We start from the raw sequence: 14,814 nt of genomic DNA, 5'->3' as shown, positions 1-14,814 counted from the left end.
AAAATTCAGAATAGGAAACTTGCAAATGTTCCAAACAGAAGAGCCACAGAAATATAGAGACTTGGCAATGGAGCCCTTGAACTACTCCCTATAATCCTCAAGTATACCTCAATGATCTGCATCAGACAGCTGAACATTCTCATGTTCTTCCTCCCTCGGGAGTGAGTGTCCTGTTCCTGTGACTCCCACAGACCTGGAGGGACTCTCCGGGTCATGTCAACTGCCCAAGTGCCTCAGCCCTGCAGCCCAATCACCTCCCATCATTAAGAAAGAGGAGCCTCTCACATCTAAGGGGCAAATCTCACATAAATGACATTTGGCTGATGCCCAAAGGTGACAGGGATGAGAGCGGGATAAATAAAGAATAATGTGGAAGCCAGTTGGGGCAGTCTTTCATTATAGCTCTTTCAAGAGCTATTAATCTTGGTCATAGTCAGTCGGCTAAAAATAATTACTTCTTCTAACACATGTTGTACATGCCAACTAGCCACAGTAACAGGTCAGCCCTTCTACCTGGGCAAGAAGACATGGCCCCTGGCTTGCCCACAGCCATCAGAACGGGCTGCACAGTTGTGCCAGCACAAGCTTCTCTTCAGGCTAACCGAACAATACCATCAAGAGGAAGAATCACTATCAGCAATATTGGCATGCTGTCAGTAAGCTGTAGAAGTACCTGGAAGACTAAAGACAATCGGGAATATTTTCCAAGAAGATCTCTTACTTCCTTTGATCATAATGAAGGGGGATAAAATTTTAAACACTTAAGCATTATTTTTTTTTTCCAAAGTATTTCACTGTTGAGGTATTTTAATGGGGCGTAGTATGTCCTGACTCACCAGCAATTTCTAGACACCGCCCCCTCCCCCCATTGGAGTCCAAGGTATCTTTGAGCCTGTAAGTCAGTTTCGTTTATGGAAAATGCTTCGGGCCTGAAATTCTAACTTGCAGATTCAGCTCAAATTAAACAGCTGAGTAATCTCGAAGAAGCCAACAAACTCTCTGGGCCTCACCACGGCTCAGCTGTACTCAGGGAAACTGACTCAGAAAAAGTCATATGGTTCTTCACAGGTTAACCGTACAAATGGATGGGCTTACACAAACCCACAGTAAGTGGCATCGCATCATCACCGTCATCGATCTCAACTTCTAAAACTCATATGGAGGGCCTACCTGGGGGGATTATGGGAGGATTCACAGCAGGGTTTAAGTCATAGACATTTCCAAACCCAAGTTTCACGGCCAAGGCACGGAAGATATAAAAATTAAACAAAGACAAAATTGCACAAAGCGAGGTGCCCTGTCACGCAAACGGTGAGCAAACAGGAGCAGCCGCTGGCTGGGGGTCACGCGGTAGCGAGCGGCAGGAACAGGAAGAAAGTGGAAGCTCTTTTCAATGACAACACAGCAGCCAGGTCTCCAGGGGTTGGAAAGACAGCCTGGGACTCCTAGCTTCATGCGACGGCAGAAAGCTGCACAAGTAGGGAGAAGGGGAGTTGCTTCTACAGCCCCACACTTAGCCCAGTGAGCTCTTTTGCAGAGACCTCTGAATTACAGTAGGGGGCACTGTGTCAAACACCGTGAACAAGAGCTGCTCACCTCTCAGGGTGGTGGTCTCACCGAGGAACGAGGGGCGTAGGCTGGAGGCTTTACGATAATTAGGAGAGACGCAAACCAAAGTGGCACCAAATAATAAGAAGCAGGAGTTACAGTCAAATTACGGGACCTCCTAGGACCATGAAAAATCCCAGCCAGTATTTTGCAAATTACATGAAGTTAATGTTACGAAGCATGCACCCGGATACAAAACTTGGAAGACTTTTTCAATGACACCACCAACAAAAAACTGTAAGTTCCTAGAGGGACAGCTATAAATCTCAGAACATTTTCATACAACTCTTATAACATTTCGTACTTCATTCATCCTTATAGGGTCTGATGAAATAAATGCCCGCATTGAAAACCTATCCTGGGATTTTTTTTTTTTTTTAAGCCCTCAAAGAAGGATTCTTTAAAAAAAAGAAGCACATCTGACTATGCAAATTTTACTTGCAAACTCTTTATACCTTGGGGGAAATGCGTTTACTTTTATTATAACTATAAAACTTCATTTATCATTTCACAGGAGACATTAAAATAATTGTGGGCAATGTGATACTGTCCTTTGCAAGCCACATTCCTGCCCTGCAGATAGACTGCTACCACACAGCCGGGTTAGAAGATGGTGTTAAAATTACTGTGGAACCACATAATTGTTCCGTCATTAGTTTTTGGCGGGGGGGGGGGGGAGTGGGGGGGTTGCTGCTGCTGGAGAAGGGATGAGTCTCCAAACAAATTATTCCACGTGGCTTGAAAAGGGGTTATGCATAAACATGGGCTAGACTGGTTGTTGAGCTGTGGTATAGGAATCAACTTAACTTAAAAACAATTCTTTTTTTTAAATATTTGAAGACTGTCTTCTTGAGTTAAAATTCCCCAAAACAGGGGCGCCTGGGTGGCGCAGTCGGTTAAGCGTCCGACTTCAGCCAGGTCACGATCTCGCGGTCTGTGGGTTCGAGCCCCGCGTCGGGCTCTGGGCTGATGGCTCAGAGCCTGGAGCCTGTTTCCCATTCTGTGTCTCCCTCTCTCTCTGCCCCTCCCCTGTTCATGCTCTGTCTCTCTCTGTCCCAAAAATAAATAAACGTTGAAAAAAAAATTAAAAAAAAAAAAAAATTCCCCAAAACAAAACTGATTTAGAGACAACTCCCCTTTGACCCAGCTCTTCTACTTAGATGCACATAGATGGATATACCATACCCTGCTCACCCATTCATCAGTTGATGGACATCTGCATTGTTTCCACTTTTTTGACTATTATGAATAATGCTGCTATAAAAAAAAAAGTGTATAAAAAAGGTCTAACCCTGCACAAAGCTCTCTCCTATGACTTGGCCTACCCAAACTTCTCCTCCTAAAAAGGTAACTACCTGTCCCTGAATCTTTCCAGAGATGCTCTATCTTTAGGCAAGCATTCTACGTAAATAGTAACAAGTATTCTGCATCCTGCTTTTTTAATTTAAATATCTTGAAGACGGTTTCGTACTGGCACATGTACAAGTGTCTCTTCTTAAAGGTACTGGGGCAGTTCACCAGCTACGTCTTCCTGAATTTTTTTAACATGTCCTTTTCTGATGGACAGTTTACGCTGTTTCTTATGTTTTGCCACTAGAAATAATGCCATAGTGAATATTCTTGTGCATATGTCCTTGTGCACCTGTCAGTATACAAAGTGGAATAAATTCATGTAGAATAGGGTCAGAGGGAATTTGAATATAAATCAATTTGTTTCCAAAAAATTTTTATTCAAGAAGAAACAACAGAAGAGATTCAAATCCTAACTGCTACTTGAGTAAGAGGGTATATAATCAGCAGCATAACCAAAAAATGAGCAATCCACTGTGTAATTACTTTTAATATCTTTATTGAGATATAATTCACAAAACATAAAATCCATCCATTTAGAGCATACACTTCAACGGTTTTTAGTATATTCACAGAGTTTTGCAATCATCATGGCAATCTAAGTTTAGAACTTCGCCATTACCCTAAAAAGAACCCCCGCCCCCACCAGCGGTCCCCCCGCCCTCCCCACCCCCCTCCACCCCCCCCACCTCCCCCCACCAATTCCTGCCTTGCCCCACTCCCAGCCCCAGGCAATCATTAATCTGCTTTCTGTCTCTGTGGATTTGCCTATTAGAGACCTTTCACATAAATGGAATCATACAGTCTGTAGGCTTTTGTGTTTGCCTTTCACTTAGCATAATGTTTTCAAGGTTTATCAGTGTTGCAGCACACATCAGTAGCTCACGCCTTTTTACTGCAGAATAATATTTCATCATAGGGATACACGACATTTTGTTTATCCATTCATCAGTTGGTGGATATTTTGAGTTGTTTCTACTCCGGGCTATAATGAGTAATGTTGCTCTGAGCATTTGTGTAACCGTTTTTGTGTGGACATGCCCTCATTTCCCATGGGTATGTATCTGTGAGCGAGCAAATGAATGAGCGAGTGAATCTATAGAAACTCTCACGAAAATAATCAAAAAAGAAAAAGAGACCTGGGTGTTGCCCGGGGAAAAGGAGAAAACATCAACAACGAATAGATTTACAAAAAGACTCTACCGATACTGTGATACCAGAGCAGAAGTGAATACCTTTAAAACCTTTCAAAATAGGACATTTATTTTGAAAATGAGTATAAAGTGAAATGAATGTCCATCTCTATGAGGTTTAAAAAAAATCCAAAACTGTCACCAGCCAAGAGAACAGAGGAGGAAAACTTCTATTTCTTCAAACCTATGGCCTTCCGTGATTTCTTCTCAGTTCTCATCTTCTAAAATGTCATATCTCCCATGTTCTGTACGAAATTGAATCACATAACTTTTCTGCCCTTGTGCCGTGTTATGCACCATGCTAGGCAGAAAGACAGATTACAAATTAATTACACAGATTAATAAAACCTTTGACTTCTGGTTCTTGAGGAACTCACATTTTAGTGAAGGTGATACTTTTTGGTAATAGTGTATGTATGGAGATTTTAAAACAGATGCTAGGCAGAAAGACAGATTACAAATTAATTACACAGATTAATAAAACCTTTGACTTCTGGTTCTTGAGGAACTCACATTTTAGTGAAGGTGATACTTTTTGGTAATAGTGTATGTATGGAGATTTTAAAACAGAGGTCAGCAAACATTTCCTGCAAAAGACCATACAATAAATATTTTAGGCTTTGTAGGCCACATATAGCCCCTTACTGAATACCCTCCTTCTTCTTTTCTTTACAATCTATTAAAAATGTAAAAACCTTTCTTAGCTCGAGGGCCACCCTCCGGTATAAACTATAAGCAAAGAGAAAAATTACAGGTTTTATAATCTTACCAATTAAACATGCTACATACAATTAAATATTCATTACTTTTGAATTACATGAATTACAATAGCCTCACCTCTGGTTTTCCTTACTAATTATTCTCTCATTTCCATGAGCCTATTTATACCAAAGTTATTTCTCCCAGAGATTCCTCGGTCATTGATGAAATAAACTCTTTCTCTCTCCCTATATTAGGTCTACCCTCCAATTCCCAATTGAAACTACATTCTGCAAAGCTAGCTGAAATCTTGCAGAATATCAGGGACTGGATAACACACACACACACACACACACACACACACACACACACACACATACACACCCTCTCCTGCACTAATCCCTCTGTGTTAGTAAAAATGGTCCAGTCTCCATCGTGAGTAAACTCTCAAATCTCAGGAGTTCTATACAACAAAGGTCCACATTGCTCAAATTCCATGTCCACTATGGGCCAGTGGGGGAGGGGATGGGCTCTGCCCCACAGTCATTCACGGACCCAACCTAATGTAGACTCCACAGTCTAGAACACATGGCCCCCAAGGTCACTGTGGCAGGGAAAGCGAATATATGCAAATGGTACCCCGGTTCTTAAATGTCTTGACCAGAAAATGATACCTGCTACTTCCCCTTACATTTCATCGGTCTGAAGTAACCACATGATCCCACCTCACTATAAGAAAGCCAGGAGTTATAATCTTCCAGCGTGCTCAGGAAGAAGAGGAAAAACTAGGAGTTGAACCGAAAAAGCTAACGCAGATACAGGGATGCCAGAGACAATCTCACTATGGCTAGGTGTGCCTCATTGATCTCACGTTTTACGTTATGCAGCATGACTGCTAAGGTGAGGTATACAGACAACTCAGGCATAAATAAATCTACATTCATCATCTTTACACTTTCCAGGCTAATAAAACCAGGACATACACCACATTCCTGACTTCGGTGCAGCAGAAATGAACAAGATTTACCCCGTTGTCTCTGGTATCATGTTATAGGGCTTATCCTGAGCGGTTCCAAGATTAATCGAATTTTAGGCTTATCCAAAGCAACATAACCCTCATACAACACCATCAATAGCAAACAGGCGTTGAAATGCATACCTGAGAACACAATGAGAAAGTGGTAACTGATCGTTTTGATAAAAAGACCCTGTGCATCTTCCTCTAAGACCCCATGCCTCTCCTATATGCCCTACGCTCTCTTTAAGGGCCTATCACATAAAATCTATCTTCACCTCTGCACATACACAATGTCATGCTCAGTACTTTGCGCCTCGTAAGGTGTTCAATAAAAACTTCTTTCTTTGAATGAAGCAATGAAGGAAGTGACTCAATGAAATTACAGTGGAGCTGAATCCCGTTATAGCATTGCCTCTTTCACAGCAACATTTGAGGGCTAAAAGGCTGGGACAGAAATAGCGGCATGTTTCCCAGAAGAATCAGAGAAGGGATGTGGAGTGGATAGCCAAGTTGGACTTTGGCTCACAATGCCCCAAGGACACTGACAAATAGCCCAATAATAACCCATCTGAGTCTCAGAAGTCACTCCTTAGAGCTGCTCTCTAAAAGCCAAAGGGAATTATTCATTAGCAAGTGTGAATAACACTGGATACCACCAGCAGATTGTGTTTGGCTTTACTGAATTATTCATTAGCATTTGTGAGAAATGTACAATCCAAAGGGTGTTAAACCAATCCGGATTGTTCAGCAATGTTTGTTTTCCTTTAAAAAGATTAAAAAGAAAAACTCACCTCCAAGCCACAGTTCTTGTATTTAGGACCGGTTATAAATCTGGCTGAACAAGTAGGTGAAGAGTAGGAAATCAAGTAAGAAAGGGGGAACAGCGATCTTAATTAATATTCATCATTATAATGATAGGCAGGAGACTGAACCAATGTTTGTTTACCTGTCCACATCTTGCCTTTTTAGATGTTGTATGGTCAAAGACAGTAGGAGCTCCACAATGAGATTCATATGTGGAGGGGGAAAAAATTCCTTTGAGTCCTGTCACAGAGCAGATGCAAATTTAATTACTGTGCGTTAAGCTTTCCATCTTGTCGAGGTGTCCTTGGAAAGCAACTGTAAACAAGAAGCACTCGGCAATCAGGTGTCAGGGGCTCATTTGATCTGCTACAAAATATGTCACAAATCCCTGGCAGAAAGTGAGTCGGGAAAGGGAACAAAGAGAGAGAACTGACAGTGTTGGAGGCAAATCTTGGGGGTGTGCCTGTTAGCGCTGGGGACCGCTCCCTCTCCGGGCTCCAAGTTCCCAGAGAAAATGCTACCTGCCTGACAACGTTCTCTCATCTCACATTTGTTATACATTTTCCTGTGGTCTGCAGAAATCACCACCACAACTGGGGAGTCAACTGGAGAGATACTAAGCACAATTAAATTACTCGAGACTAAAGAAAACCTAGCGTGAGCTGATTTTTTTTTTTTTAAGACGATTGGAGAAAGCGGGAAATTAATGCAGAATCGAAATTCGAGTAAAAGAGAGCTTATCAGCCAGCAGTCTCAGAAAACCCTAGGCCTAGCTGCATTTCCATCTTTTTAGTGTGCCCCTAATTGCATAAGAAGAATGTTCCATTCTATGAAGCTCGGGGTCTGAACCTGAGCTGTCAAATGCCCTGCTGTTTCTATGATAATGGGTGCCGCATTTGTAGGCAAGTGAAAGGAAGTGATCCCTGAGTGTACACAATTTGTAATTCTGCAAAGAGCCTGTAGCCTTCCTGAAGGGAGCCCACATCCAGAGACACTGCTCACTTCTACAAGGCAACTTGCGGAAAACAGGAGTTCTGCGCTCGCAACCAGACCATGATTCCGGAAGTGCTCTTGGTGGAATTATTTCTTGAGTACTTTAAATTGTATTGACTCAAATTGAACTCTCCCCACTACTATAATGAATTAACCACTTCCAAATGGAGGGGACGCAATATGAAAGCAACCAAACTCTATTAAACTTGAAGCCAAATTAACCAATCTCTAAGCTTCAACTTCTTTATCTCTAACCTCAGGGGGAAAATGGCAACGATGTAGGGCTCCTGTGAGAACTGCAGAAAATAACACATGTAGGTTACAGTCAATATTACTGTATTAGAGAACAGGGAAATTAATATTAATAATACAATCATTATTTGCCTCGTAACACAAGTATTCCCATGATAATAAATTGTTATTAAAATTGTCCCTAAAATATTAGGGCAACACAATCTGGTTATTTTACTACCTGTCTAGATGAGCCCGGAAGTTCTTTCTGCCCACTTTACAATAGTTAAATAAGCGAGAAGGAGGTTATCAAAGACTCATCTAAGTTTCCAGAGAACTGATCTATTATCTAAACATCAGCCCATGAGCAAGGAGGAACAGAAGTAGAGAGTAAAAGACCAAAAAAAAAAAAAAAAAAAGGCAACTGGAATCCTCAGAGTACAGATCCCATTTACTTTTTAATCTTCTGTTGTTGCTTAATCTTCCTTATATACGTCCTAGGTGCCTTCTAAGAGGACACAGAACAGAACCAAAAGGAGACACCTAGTGGCCAAGTCAGTTTCCATGCAGATTACAGTTTAATAGCAAATAATGTTAACTAACTTTATCGTCTGAAACCCTAATCTCTTTTTAAACCCCCTCTTAAGCATGCGATGGTATATTGAGAACAAGGGAGGGAGAAACACGAGAGAAAGAGAAATGTAAGGAAGAGAGACATTAAGTACAAAAGAAATGTTATTTCTTCAATACATCGAATTATGTATTCAATGAAGCTGGATTTGAACTCCTATGTTAGCCTAAGATTCACTGTTTCTAGACATAGGGGAGGGCCCAATCACGGAAAGAAGGGCGGCTTCTGGACTTAAACACGCCTGGGTTCAAGTTCCAGCTGTGCTCCCTACTCGCCGATAGAGCAGTACTTTCAAGCCTGTGCCGCATCATGCAGCATGCAAAAAATGATCATTGCAAGGCGCGGTGCTGTAACCAGAAGAGGCTGCTGGGCTGGAGCTGAAGGGCCCAGAGGATCCAGCTGCCCCAATCCCTACCTGCTCACTCCAAGAGCTAAGAGCTAAACTACAGATCGTTACAGTCTCTGACCCATTCAAGGCACAACAGTGGGATGTGCTCCTTGAACAATCCACTCAACGTTATTGGGCCTTGGTTTCCTCGTCTGTGAAATGGGGCAAATAATCCCACTTCGCAAGTTCTCTGCGAGAATTAAATCAGATAACGTATCAATAAAATGCCTGGCACATACCAGGCCATCAATAAATGTTTAGTTTCTTCTTTCCATGCTACTTCTTTCAGTATCATTGCAAGAGAACATTATCTCAACAAGCCAACTTCCAAAGCGACATTATAATGTATAAGTAATAGCAATAAGCATAGCTACTGTTTAATTGAGTGCATATTATAAACCAGACAAGTGTGCGGTTGTTACGTCGCTGAACCCGTTACAACCACCTTAGATGGTGGGGTATAGTAGATATACCACCTGGTGCCCACCCAGCATCTATTTTGACAACTGTTCTCATCAACAAAATCCTGATTTTGACTCGGGCAACAGCGGGCCCACCTAAAAAGTTTGCCTTCCCACACTGCCTGGCAGCTAGGGTAGCTTTGTGGCATAGTTCTAGCTGATGAAACACAAGTGTAAACCTACTATTGTTTTCCTAACAACAACAACAAAAAAAAGCCTTTCTACCCTCTCCTTCCTGCATGGACCTTGGACCACTGGCTGAGGGTCTACCCATCACCTTTAAGTGAAACCTCATGCTGACTGATGTAAGCCATCTCTAGGATAGCCCTCAATAATTCCTAATTCCTGGTGTTCAGACCCTTCATGGAATTCTTCCCCTTGAGCACAGGTTGGGCCTAGTGACTCACTTCCAACAAAAAAGAAAAAAAAATACTACAGGAGTGATGCGATGTTACTTCCAAGATTAGGTTACAAAAAGACTGAAACTTCTTGTCTCTCTCTCTCTCACACACACACTCACAGAGACAACATGGGGGAAGCTAACTGCCACGTTGCAAACTGCCCTAAGGAGAGGCCCGTGTGGCGAGGGACTGATGTCTCCTGCAGCCAACAGGCCAGCCAACGGCCACAAGAGTGAGCTTGAAAACAGACCCCCTCCTACCTCGCTCTGGTCTTAAAATAATTGGGGCGCCTGGGTGGCCCAGTCGGTCAAGCGTCCGAATCTTCGTTTCAGCTCAGGTCACGATCTCACGGTTGTGGAATCGAGCCCCGTGTCAGGCTCCGTGCCGAGCGTGGAGCCTGCTCAGGATTCTCTCTCTCCCTCTCCCCCTGCCCCAAACCCGCTCACATGCTCGCTCGCTCTCTCTCTCTTTCAAATAAATAAAAATAAGTAAATAACTTAAAAAATAAAATAACCACAGTCCCAGCCACCACCTTGAATGCAGCCTTATGAGAGACCTTGAGCCAGAGGCACTCCGCTAAGCTGTATCCGTGTGACCCACAGAACATGTCACATAACAAATACTTGTCGTTTCAAGCCAAGAAGTTCTGTGGTAATCTGTCACGTAGCAATGACAGAGTCTATTTGCCATCTTTCAATGAAATTCTATGCGGAGAATGGCAGAGCAGGATGCTAAAAAGATCCTGGCTCCTCGTGACCTCCTTGGGCAGTTTCACCACTACCTGTCTCATGAGTCAGGTGAAAAAAAAAAAAAAAAAAGTCCTTAATTCATTAAGCAGTTAAAACCAATTCTAAGTGACAAGTTATCACTATTATGATCACCATTCCTGGGTAACATCTAATGAGTTTATATAACGAGAACATAAAAAGAAAGCAATGGTCCTCAGATTTCAATTCAGTGGAATAAGCAAACAAAAAAGAACTTAGCGGAAGTTCCTGGTAAGCATAATATTCCATGAAAAAGGGTGGATTGCAAAAGCACACAGGATGACTCCATTGTTTAAAACACGTGCACACAAGATATTCACATAAATGCACAGGGAAAGAAAGTCTTGAAGGTCATAGACCGGGGATCGGCAAATTTTTTTCTGTAAAGGGCCAGAGAGTAAATACCTCAGGCTTTGAAGACCATCGGTTTGGCAGAGCTCCTCATGTCCACCATTCCAGCATGAAAGTGGGCATATACCGTATGGAGAAGCATAAACGTGAATGCATTCCGGTAAGACTTTATTAATGGAAACTACATTTTAAATTTCCTATTATTTTCACATGTCACAAAATAGTACTTCTTTAGATTTTGTTCCAACCATTCAAAAACATAAATACCATTCTTAGCTCAGGGGCCATAAGAAAACAGGTCGAGGCCAGATTTGCCCTACAGGCTATACGTAGCTAGGTGACTAACCCCATTTGGCTAGGGCCAACATGTTCACAGTGGTTCTGTTTATCTGGGAAGTAAGACTGAGGATGCCTTTCCCTTTCTCTTCAAACCTTTCGGTACTGTCTGAATGTATCATCATGTATTTTATAATTAGAATACACAGGGAAACTGTGTTCACTTTGACATGGGCAGGGGACTGAGGAAAAGTGTCTACGGAGACACGGAGACTCTAAAACGCACTGAAAAAGTGACAGACCAGGTAACCACCAGATCAGCAATAAAAACTGTCAGCTAAGCCACAGATAACATTTTCAGTGGTCCTCACGATGCTCCAAAGTGGACAGAAACCATGTACCTATGTGAAAACAAGCCAATATGAGATGGAGAAATCGAAACAGACTGAGAAACCGTACTGTGAAATGTGCATGTTTCCGCACAAAAAAATAAAACTACACCACAATGAGCAGAAACACACACACAAAAAACTGAAAATTTTATATAAAGCACTTCTTCATCGTGTGTGCACGTCAGAAGGTTCATGTTTTCAGAATGTGTTCTATTCACTTAGCAGAAATGCACCCTGGAGATATAATTCATTATAAAATTCTTATCGCCAATTTTTGTCCAAGTATATGTAAAATTCTTCAGGGTTATAAAACAGATGTAACCGATGACATCCAGTCAGTATGTCCAGCTCTTAAAAAAATACACTCTACACCTACCCAGGTAGCTACACGTGTAATATTCAGCTTTGCAGGCACAATGTCATAAAGCCGTTCTAGCTGTCACCAATCCTGTAGAAAAACAATACGACAGGAAAAACACAAGTTCTGGTGTTTCTTGTTAACATTTACCGTATGATCCTAGGGTTACAGATGACACTGCTAAATATTCATGTCAGAATACAAGGCAGGCATATCTTTCTAATTTTGAAAAGACTATATCTAAAGTATGGAAGAAAGGCAACCCAATTATCTTAATTCCTTCAAAGCAAGTGACTTTCGGTTTGCCCTCTGGTCCTTATATTCTTGTTCCTCCTGTAGATCTATGATAGCTCTCTGGTAATCGAATTTGTATTTCTTCCTCTTTTTTTGTAAATAAACAAAGTACTTTTAAACACATGCAAATATTTTTCAAGACAATATAACCATTAGAAAAGCCCACGGACAAGGAGCAGTCGTCTCATAAAATGGTTAATTTTATGTTATGTGAATGATACCTCAATTTTTTTTGATGCAGGCAAACAAACAAACAAACAAACAAACAAAAAATCACACTGATTTAAAAGAAAATGTGGGGATGGGAAATATCCCTGACGTAGCTCTAACTACCTGATGGCAAAGCTCTTTCATTCTTTTTGGATGACCTGTTGTTTTGAACTATCCCTGCCTCTTCTCCACCTCTTATTTACATGTATACTAGGCATCTTGTTTCATCTGTCTGATGACTTGGGAGTTTTCATCTATGAAATAAGAGTAAGAATGTTTTTCTTCAACTACACTGAGGAATTGTGAGAATTAAAGCAGAGAGGTAAAAAGAAGGGCAAGTACAAGTACGGGCAAGGGAGTGAAGAAATTGGAACCCTTTTTCCATTACTCCTGGGCATGTACTACAGCAGAGCTGCTGTGGAAACAGTCCAGCAGGTCCCTCCAAAAGTTAAACGAGCGGTTGCCACATGACTCAGCAATTCCGCTCCTATCCATATGCCCAAGAGAATTGAAAACCTGTGTCTACACAAAAACTTGTGCATGGATGTTTACAGCAGCATCATTCAGAATAGCCCTAAAGTGGAAAGACCCACGTGTCCATCGAGTGATGAATGGACAAATTGTGGTACATCCAAAAAATGGAGTATTATTCGGCCATGAAAATAAGGCACTGACAGATTCGACAACATGGATGAACCCTGAAAACAGAGATTATGCTAAGTGAAAGAAGCTAGTCACCAGAGACCACATATTAAATGTCTCCATTGATACAAAATGTCTCTAACAGGCAAATCTATAAACACAGAAAGTAGATTCCCAGTTGCTTAGGGCTGGGAGTGTTGGTTGATAGGAGTGAATGGAGAGTGACAGCTGACAAGTACAAGGGTTTTTTTCCGGAGATGCGAACGTTCTAAAATTAGATTTCAGTGGTGATGGTCCCACAACTCTGCATAAGCTGGAAAAAACTGAATTCTATATGTTAAATGGGTAAACTATGTATGTAAATCACATCTCAATAAAGTTGCTTTTTTGAATGTTTATTTAGTTTTATTTTGAGAGACAGAGAGACAGAGAGAGTGTGAGCAGGGGAGGGGCAGAGAGCGGGGGAGAGAGAGAATCCCAAGCAGGCTCCATACTGTCAGCACAGAGCCCCAAAGTGGGGCTTGATCTCATGGCTCATGAAATCATGACCTGAGCCAAGATCAAGAGTCGGACGCTCAGACGACTGAGCCACCCAGGCGCCCTCAATAAAGCTGTTTTTGAAAAAGAAAGAGTGGTCATCTCAAAGTGGGGAAGTTGAGGAGGAATAAGGGGGACAGCTGCTATTTTCCATTATAATCCCTCCGTGTAATGGGATGATTTCTAGCATGCTATTAACGTGGCTAAAAAATTGCTGGAAAAAGCACCCACAAAACTGCGCAGACCGCACTGAATACACATTCTTTCCTCATAAAGTCAGCCCGACAGAACCAATGTATGTTTCCCTAGAGGGCACCACGCAGGCAAAATAAACGAAGGCTCATACTGCCGCTGGGTAACAAGGAGCACCAGCATACACACATAAGTGCGAGGGAGCGGGTGTGAGTGTGTGTGGTTGTGTGTGCACGCGCACATATGAATCTCCCTCACACAGACATCAGGAAAATGTGTCCATCACGCAAAATTAAAAATACGTATCACGAGAGGCTGTCTGTTGGCGCGAACTGCACTCAGCACTGCAGGGACAGATGCAGACAGGGTTCCTGCTCTCCAGGGACTTGCCACCAAAGAGACAGACCAAGGACACCAATGCAACAGCAAGGCACAAAGTGAACTGGTAAATGGGCACAACGGAAGGAAGGATTTGCAGAGGCGGAAACTCTAGAGCTAAATCTCAAGAAGGAGCTGGACTTGCCCCCAGGTGCGTGGTGGGGGAGGGGCGGAGGACAGTGGGTTGGAGGGATGAAGTGAAGTCGAAGGGGTGTCCCTGACAAAATAAACAGAGGGACCTGGGAGGGGGAGGGCAGGTGGGGGCAGAGCCGGGAAGGGAAAGGGAAGTTAGATATCAGCCTGGAAATAAAAGGACACCTACGCACCTGTGGCACCTGCACTTGATCCTACAGGCAACAGGATCACATTTAACTAAGACCCACGATGAACTGAGAGCAGCCCAATAATAAGAAAAGCCATCTTATTAGCTAAGTAGACTATGGACCAGCAAAGAGGGCAGATGCTGGGGGAGAAGGGAAGAAGAGTGATGAGAAAACCAGTTAGGAGGCTGCTGCCATTTTGCTGGAAGGAGGTATTTTGAGAGGATCTGAGTTGAAGCAGAGGCGGCAGGAATGAGGGGTCAGATTTTAGAGCTGCTCCTAGACCGGAAGACGCGTGCCTGACTGAAGAGAGATGGTGA

At 42.4% G+C, this 14,814-nt stretch overlaps 1 protein-coding gene across 1 annotated transcript in view; it reads right to left on the bottom strand.

Moving 5' to 3' along the window:
• Positions 1 to 14,814, bottom strand: part of FTO (FTO alpha-ketoglutarate dependent dioxygenase) — a 389,618-nt gene that overhangs the window by 338,249 nt on the left and 36,555 nt on the right. The gene's annotated exons all lie outside the window — the stretch shown is intronic.

This window comes from Prionailurus bengalensis, chromosome E2 (genome assembly GCF_016509475.1).
Source record: "Prionailurus bengalensis isolate Pbe53 chromosome E2, Fcat_Pben_1.1_paternal_pri, whole genome shotgun sequence".
Classification (NCBI taxonomy): Eukaryota; Metazoa; Chordata; class Mammalia; order Carnivora; family Felidae; genus Prionailurus; species Prionailurus bengalensis.
The sequence above is the reverse complement of the archived record's forward strand: the minus strand, read 5'-3'. Positions and strand labels throughout refer to the sequence as shown.